Here is an 8,359-nt window from a genome sequence, read left to right on the forward strand (position 1 = left end):
CCAAACCAACATTAGCTCATCCACTCATTCACATATGTGTGTGCCCGGAGGTCCGGGAGCTCCAGTCATAAGTCCGGGTGATCTATGTCCGGAGAAGGCTCACATTAGCCGCTCTAAGGGGTCCTGCTGCCCCCCAGCTTCCCGGCCTTTGAGAAGAGACACATAACTCCACTCTTCCGCTTCTCCGCTATGGGCCCTGGTACTCCCGATCCTCCGAACTCAGGTGAATTACGTGACGTGCTTCTGCTCTCCTATAAGCCCCTACACACTTCGAACACGGCTGTTATCACCCTGTTACTGCATTTCAATGACACCCATTTGCTTTCGATCTCAGTGTCTGCCTCCGTACGGAAAAAGCGGGATGGGTGGGGGGGCATAAGCGCATTCGTGGTGTAAGTAATCAGAAGTTAATAGTGTTAACGGTTTGCGAGAAATTTTTAATGCTAGACAAAAAAAGAAAATTAAAAGGATATAATTAAATAAATAGATAGAAAAATAAAATTAAAAACGAAAAAAAAAAATTGTGAGGGGAATATAACATGTAATTAAGTTGGCGGTTCACAAGGAATCTCAGACATCAAACTGTTTTTAATTGAACATAAATAGTACACCCAAATATACAAATGTACAAATAAACATAGCAAGGTAGAACTGAATGTCAATGAAACAACCAGGGATGAGGAAGCAACGGACATCAGGACATTTGTTCTGTATGTAATGAGAAGTTAATAGTGTTACAGGTTTGTGAGAAATTTACAGTGCGAGACAAAAAAAGAAATTAAAAGGAAGTAATTAAATCAATAGATAGACAAATAAGAAATTAAAACGAAAAAAAAAAAAAAAAAATTGCAAGGGGAATGTAACATGTAATCAAGTTGTTTTTTTTTTTTTGTTTTTTTTTTTTACCAAAAAAAAAAGGAACCTCGGACATGGGTAACTATATTTTTTAGTTTTTGGATTTTTCCATAAGTTTTAAGGATTTTTTTTTTTTTTTTTTATATTTCAAAATCGTTTATGAAGACATTAAAATTTGGGGAGCATTTTTGCATTCTGTTCTTGTGAATGAAGAACTTGGCCAGGCCTAAAAGAACATTGACACAGAGTTCATCTGTTATGTTGCTTATAAGTAAACAGAATGTTATATCATCTTTTGAGAAGGAAACTGGTGACGATGGAATGAGAAGGAGAAAAAATATATGGTCAGTGGTTTCAATGTTGTCTTCACAAAATGTACAAATATTATCTTCAAAATTAAAGCGTACCCTCGATAATTCCTTAGATGGGTAGATGTCAGTCATAATTTTGAAGTGGGTCTCTTTTGCCTTGGGGGTATGGGTAGAGTCAGATACATGGTTCGCAGCGTGGCAATCGATTCCTCATCAAATTTATTTAAAATATCCTTTTTTTTTTTTTTGACGTCCAGGGAATAAGTTTCCTGTGAAACATTTCCTAATAAAGGAGTTGCCGCGCTTTCTGTCCACAATTGAGATTCCCTGGAGTGATAGTCGGGGTAACTGTGGTTGTACGGTTCGGTGCGTCATTATATTTTTGGTCAGGAATACAAATTGTCGAGGCAGTGCGTTTCGTAACTTTAGCAACTCTAATATGGGAGGCTTGAATCTGTGTGTAGTACAGAACTGCTCATTGTCCAGAGGACTGCCAGTGTCATCCATCAAGTCAATTATCGACCATATACCTTTCTCAAAGCATTCCTTGTAAAACAGAGGTTTGTTGCCATGCAGTACATATCGATTGTTCCAAACTATTATACTGTGTGGTGAGAAATTGTGTACGTATATCATTTTCCAGTATAATAATATTTGTTTATGGAACTCTGAACATTTGACAGGAATCTTGTTGATATCCAAGTCAGAGATAAGCAGAAGACTCAGGCCGCCGACTTTGTTGAATAAGTAGTTTGGAGTACAATACCAGAAAGAACGATGAGGTTTGATCCAGGATTTCAACCAGTTCACCTTCAATGTCCCATTCAAGCAGTCCGACTCTATCACTTTCAGCCCTCCTTCACTTGTTTCTTTCACCATATGTGATTTTTCTTAGATGGTGTGGTCTGTTCCTCCAGATAAAGTTGAAATTGATTTTGTTAACAGATTTTACGAGTTGATTTGGAGCAGCATTGGAATACGCTGGGTATATACATCTGGATAAACACATCCATTTTAGTCAAATATATCCGGCCTAATATTGATAAATCTCTCTGGAGCCATATATTAGAATTAAGCTTTACTTTGATTCAGTTTAGATTCAATGTTCCTGGATTGATTTAACGTTTGGTCCTTGGATAGGAAAATGCTCAAGTATTTTATTTCTGATTTCATGGAAACATCGCTGATTTCCTTTAGTGGCGAGTCATGCAGCGCAAGAAGTTTGCATTTCTTTAAGTTTAATGACAATCCTGAAGCCTTGGAGAATGTTTTGGTTGTTTTCGGCACTTATTGGGACTTGATGTTCATTTTTCAAAACTAAGGTTGTGTCATCTGCCAGCAGGCTAATAACAATTTCTGTCCCCAACATTACTTCTGTCCCACACGTATACACACACACACACACACACACACACACACACACACACACACACACACACCTTAATTCCACTCTTTTATATACGCATGTCTGGAGTTCCGGGAGCTCGTTCTCAACGTTCTGGGGATAATCATAGCTGTGCTGATAGCATTGGCCGAAACGTATCCACAACCAAACCAACATTAGCTCATCCACTCATTCACATATGTGTGTGCCCAGAGGTCCGGGAGCTCCAGTCATAAGTCCGGGTGATCTATGTCCGGAGAAGACTCACATTAGCCGGTCTAAGGGGTCCTGCTGCCCCCCAGTTTCCCCGCCTTTGAGAAGAGACACATAACTCCGCTCTTCCGCTTCTCCGCTATGGGCCCTGGTACTCCCGATCCTCCGAACTCAGGTGAATTGCGTGACGTGCTTCTGCTCTCCTATAAGCCCCTACACACTTCGAACACGGCTGTTATCACCCTGTTACTGCATTTCAATGACACCCATTTGCTTTCGATCTCAGTGTCTGCCTCCGTACGGAAAAAGCGGGATGGGTGGGGGGGCATAAGCGCATTCGTGGTGTAAGTAATCAGAAGTTAATAGTGTTAACGGTTTGCGAGAAATTTTTAATGCTAGACAAAAAAAGAAAATTAAAAGGATATAATTAAATAAATAGATAGAAAAATAAAATTAAAAACGAAAAAAAAAAATTGTGAGGGGAATATAACATGTAATTAAGTTGGCGGTTCACAAGGAATCTCAGACATCAAACTGTTTTTAATTGAACATAAATAGTACACCCAAATATACAAATGTACAAATAAACATAGCAAGGTAGAACTGAATGTCAATGAAACAACCAGGGATGAGGAAGCAACGGACATCAGGACATTTGTTCTGTATGTAATGAGAAGTTAATAGTGTTACAGGTTTGTGAGAAATTTACAGTGCGAGACAAAAAAAGAAATTAAAAGGAAGTAATTAAATCAATAGATAGACAAATAAGAAATTAAAACGAAAAAAAAAAAAAAAAATTGCAAGGGGAATGTAACATGTAATCAAGTTATTTTTTTTGTTTTTTTTTTTTTTTTTTACCAAAAAAAAAAGGAACCTCGGACATGGGTAACTATATTTTTTTGTTTTCGGATTTTTCCATAAGTTTTAAGGATTTTTTTTTTTTTTTTTTATATTTCAAAATCGTTTATGAAGACATTAAAATTTGGGGAGCATTTTTGCATTCTGTTCTTGTGAATGAAGAACTTGGCCAGGCCTAAAAGAACATTGACACAGAGTTCATCTGTTATGTTGCTTATAAGTAAACAGAATGTTATATCATCTTTTGAGAAGGAAACTGGTGACGATGGAATGAGAAGGAGAAAAAATATATGGTCAGTGGTTTCAATGTTGTCTTCACAAAATGTACAAATATTATCTTCAAAATTAAAGCGTACCCTCGATAATTCCTTAGATGGGTAGATGTCAGTCATAATTTTGAAGTGGGTCTCTTTTGCCTTGGGGGTATGGGTAGAGTCAGATACATAGTTCGCAGCGTGGCAATCGATTCCTCATCAAATTTATTTAAAATATCCTTTTTTTTTTTTTTGACGTCCAGGGAATAAGTTTCCTGTGAAACATTTCCTAATAAAGGAGTTGCCGCGCTTTCTGTCCACAATTGAGATTCCCTGGAGTGATAGTCGGGGTAACTGTGGTTGTACGGTTCGGTGCGTCATTATATTTTTGGTCAGGAATACAAATTGTCGAGGCAGTGCGTTTCGTAACTTTAGCAACTCTAATATGGGAGGCTTGAATCTGTGTGTAGTACAGAACTGCTCATTGTCCAGAGGACTGCCAGTGTCATCCATCAAGTCAATTATCGACCATATACCTTTCTCAAAGCATTCCTTGTAAAACAGAGGTTTGTTGCCATGCAGTACATATCGATTGTTCCAAACTATTATACTGTGTGGTGAGAAATTGTGTACGTATATCATTTTCCAGTATAATAATATTTGTTTATGGAACTCTGAACATTTGACAGGAATCTTGTTGATATCCAAGTCAGAGATAAGCAGAAGACTCAGGCCGCCGACTTTGTTGAATAAGTAGTTTGGAGTACAATACCAGAAAGAACGATGAGGTTTGATCCAGGATTTCAACCAGTTCACCTTCAATGTCCCATTCAAGCAGTCCGACTCTATCACTTTCAGCCCTCCTTCACTTGTTTCTTTCACCATATGTGATTTTTCTTAGATGGTGTGGTCTGTTCCTCCAGATAAAGTTGAAATTGATTTGGTTAACAGATTTTACGAGTTGATTTGGAGCAGCATTGGAATACGCTGGGTATATACATCTGGATAAACACATCCATTTTAGTCAAATATATCCGGCCTAATATTGATAAATCTCTCTGGAGCCATATATTAGAATTAAGCTTTACTTTGATTCAGTTTAGATTCAATGTTCCTGGATTGATTTAACGTTTGGTCCTTGGATAGGAAAATGCTCAAGTATTTTATTTCTGATTTCATAGAAACATCGCTGATTTCCTTTAGTGGCGAGTCATGCAGCGCAAGAAGTTTGCATTTCTTTAAGTTTAATGACAATCCTGAAGCCTTGGAGAATGTTTTGGTTTTTTTCAGCACTTATTGGGACTTGATGTTCATTTTTCAAAACTAAGGTTGTGTCATCTGCCAGCAGGCTAATAACAATTTCTGTCCCCAACATTACTTCTGTCCCACACGTATACACACACACACACACACACACACACACACACACACACACACACACACACACCTTAATTCCACTCTTTTATATACGCATGTCTGGAGTTCCGGGAGCTCGTTCTCAACGTTCTGGGGATAATCATAGCTGTGCTGATAGCATTGGCCGAAACGTATCCACAACCAAACCAACATTAGCTCATCCACTCATTCACATATGTGTGTGCCCGGAGGTCCGGGAGCTCCAGTCATAAGTCCGGGTGATCTATGTCCGGAGAAGGCTCACATTAGCCGGTCTAAGGGGTCCTGCTGCCCCCCAGCTTCCCCGCCTTTGAGAAGAGACACATAACTGCGCTCTTCCGCTTCTCCGCTATGGGCCCTGGTACTCCCGATCCTCCGAACTCAGGTGAATTGCGTGACGTGCTTCTGCTCTCCTATAAGCCCCTACACACTTCGAACACGGCTGTTATCACCCTGTTACTGCATTTCAATGACACCCATTTGCTTTCGATCTCAGTGTCTGCCACCGTACGGAAAAAGCGGGATGGGTGGGGGGGCATAAGCGCATTCGTGCTGTAAGTAATCAGAAGTTAATAGTGTTAACGGTTTGCGAGAAATTTTTAATGCTAGACAAAAAAAGAAAATTAAAAGGATATAATTAAATAAATAGATAGAAAAATAAAATTAAAAACGAAAAAAAAAAATTGTGAGGGGAATATAACATGTAATTAAGTTGGCGGTTCACAAGGAATCTCAGACATCAAACTGTTTTTAATTGAACATAAATAGTACACCCAAATATACAAATGTACAAATAAACATAGCAAGGTAGAACTGAATGTCAATGAAACAACCAGGGATGAGGAAGCAACGGACATCAGGACATTTGTTCTGTATGTAATGAGAAGTTAATAGTGTTACAGGTTTGTGAGAAATTTACAGTGCGAGACAAAAAAAGAAATTAAAAGGAAGTAATTAAATCAATAGATAGACAAATAAGAAATTAAAACGAAAAAAAAAAAAAAAAAAATTGCAAGGGGAATGTAACATGTAATCAAGTTGTTTTTTTTTTTTTGTTTTTTTTTTTTTACCAAAAAAAAAAGGAACCTCGGACATGGGTAACTATATTTTTTTGTTTTCGGATTTTTCCATAAGTTTTAAGGATTTTTTTTTTTTTTTTTTATATTTCAAAATCGTTTATGAAGACATTAAAATTTGGGGAGCATTTTTGCATTCTGTTCTTGTGAATGAAGAACTTGGCCAGGCCTAAAAGAACATTGACACAGAGTTCATCTGTTATGTTGCTTATAAGTAAACAGAATGTTATATCATCTTTTGAGAAGGAAACTGGTGACGATGGAATGAGAAGGAGAAAAAATATATGGTCAGTGGTTTCAATGTTGTCTTCACAAAATGTACAAATATTATCTTCAAAATTAAAGCGTACCCTCGATAATTCCTTAGATGGGTAGATGTCAGTCATAATTTTGAAGTGGGTCTCTTTTGCCTTGGGGGTATGGGTAGAGTCAGATACATGGTTCGCAGCGTGGCAATCGATTCCTCATCAAATTTATTTAAAATATCCTTTTTTTTTTTTTTGACGTCCAGGGAATAAGTTTCCTGTGAAACATTTCCTAATAAAGGAGTTGCCGCGCTTTCTGTCCACAATTGAGATTCCCTGGAGTGATAGTCGGGGTAACTGTGGTTGTACGGTTCGGTGCGTCATTATATTTTTGGTCAGGAATACAAATTGTCGAGGCAGTGCGTTTCGTAACTTTAGCAACTCTAATATGGGAGGCTTGAATCTGTGTGTAGTACAGAACTGCTCATTGTCCAGAGGACTGCCAGTGTCATCCATCAAGTCAATTATCGACCATATACCTTTCTCAAAGCATTCCTTGTAAAACAGAGGTTTGTTGCCATGCAGTACATATCGATTGTTCCAAACTATTATACTGTGTGGTGAGAAATTGTGTACGTATATCATTTTCCAGTATAATAATATTTGTTTATGGAACTCTGAACATTTGACAGGAATCTTGTTGATATCCAAGTCAGAGATAAGCAGAAGACTCAGGCCGCCGACTTTGTTGAATAAGTAGTTTGGAGTACAATACCAGAAAGAACGATGAGGTTTGATCCAGGATTTCAACCAGTTCACCTTCAATGTCCCATTCAAGCAGTCCGACTCTATCACTTTCAGCCCTCCTTCACTTGTTTCTTTCACCATATGTGATTTTTCTTAGATGGTGTGGTCTGTTCCTCCAGATAAAGTTGAAATTGATTTGGTTAACAGATTTTACGAGTTGATTTGGAGCAGCATTGGAATACGCTGGGTATATACATCTGGATAAACACATCCATTTTAGTCAAATATATCCGGCCTAATATTGATAAATCTCTCTGGAGCCATATATTAGAATTAAGCTTTACTTTGATTCAGTTTAGATTCAATGTTCCTGGATTGATTTAACGTTTGGTCCTTGGATAGGAAAATGCTCAAGTATTTTATTTCTGATTTCATGGAAACATCGCTGATTTCCTTTAGTGGCGAGTCATGCAGCGCAAGAAGTTTGCATTTCTTTAAGTTTAATGACAATCCTGAAGCCTTGGAGAATGTTTTGGTTGTTTTCGGCACTTATTGGGACTTGATGTTCATTTTTCAAAACTAAGGTTGTGTCATCTGCCAGCAGGCTAATAACAATTTCAGTCCCCAGCACGTCTAACTTTTGGATATCGTTGCTCTTTTCAACATAAACGGCTAGCATTTCGGTAGCAATTATAAATAAATAGGGTGAGATGGGGCAACCTTGGGGGATTCCCACATCAACATGGAAGCTCGGAGTGGTGCCGCTTGGCAGGGTGACACAGCTATGAATATTCTCATAGAGCCCACGGATCACATTCCTGAATATTTAACCAAATCCAAAATGTTCGAGCGTTGCTATGATAAATGGATGTTCGACCGAGTCAAAGGCTTTAGAAAAGTCCAAGAAGGATATGCGGCCATTATCTTCAATGTGATACGCCTCTAAACCCATCGCTCGCCCCGACTCGGGGAATCCTAGAGCCTACTTGCACCCCCGCCCTAACTTAACTCCCTCACTCGT

Source organism: Fistularia commersonii, unplaced genomic scaffold (assembly GCF_037954325.1).
Source record: "Fistularia commersonii isolate RoL2024-O1a breed Wild unplaced genomic scaffold, RoL_Fcom_v1.0 HiC_scaffold_37, whole genome shotgun sequence".
Taxonomy (NCBI): Eukaryota; Metazoa; Chordata; class Actinopteri; order Syngnathiformes; family Fistulariidae; genus Fistularia; species Fistularia commersonii.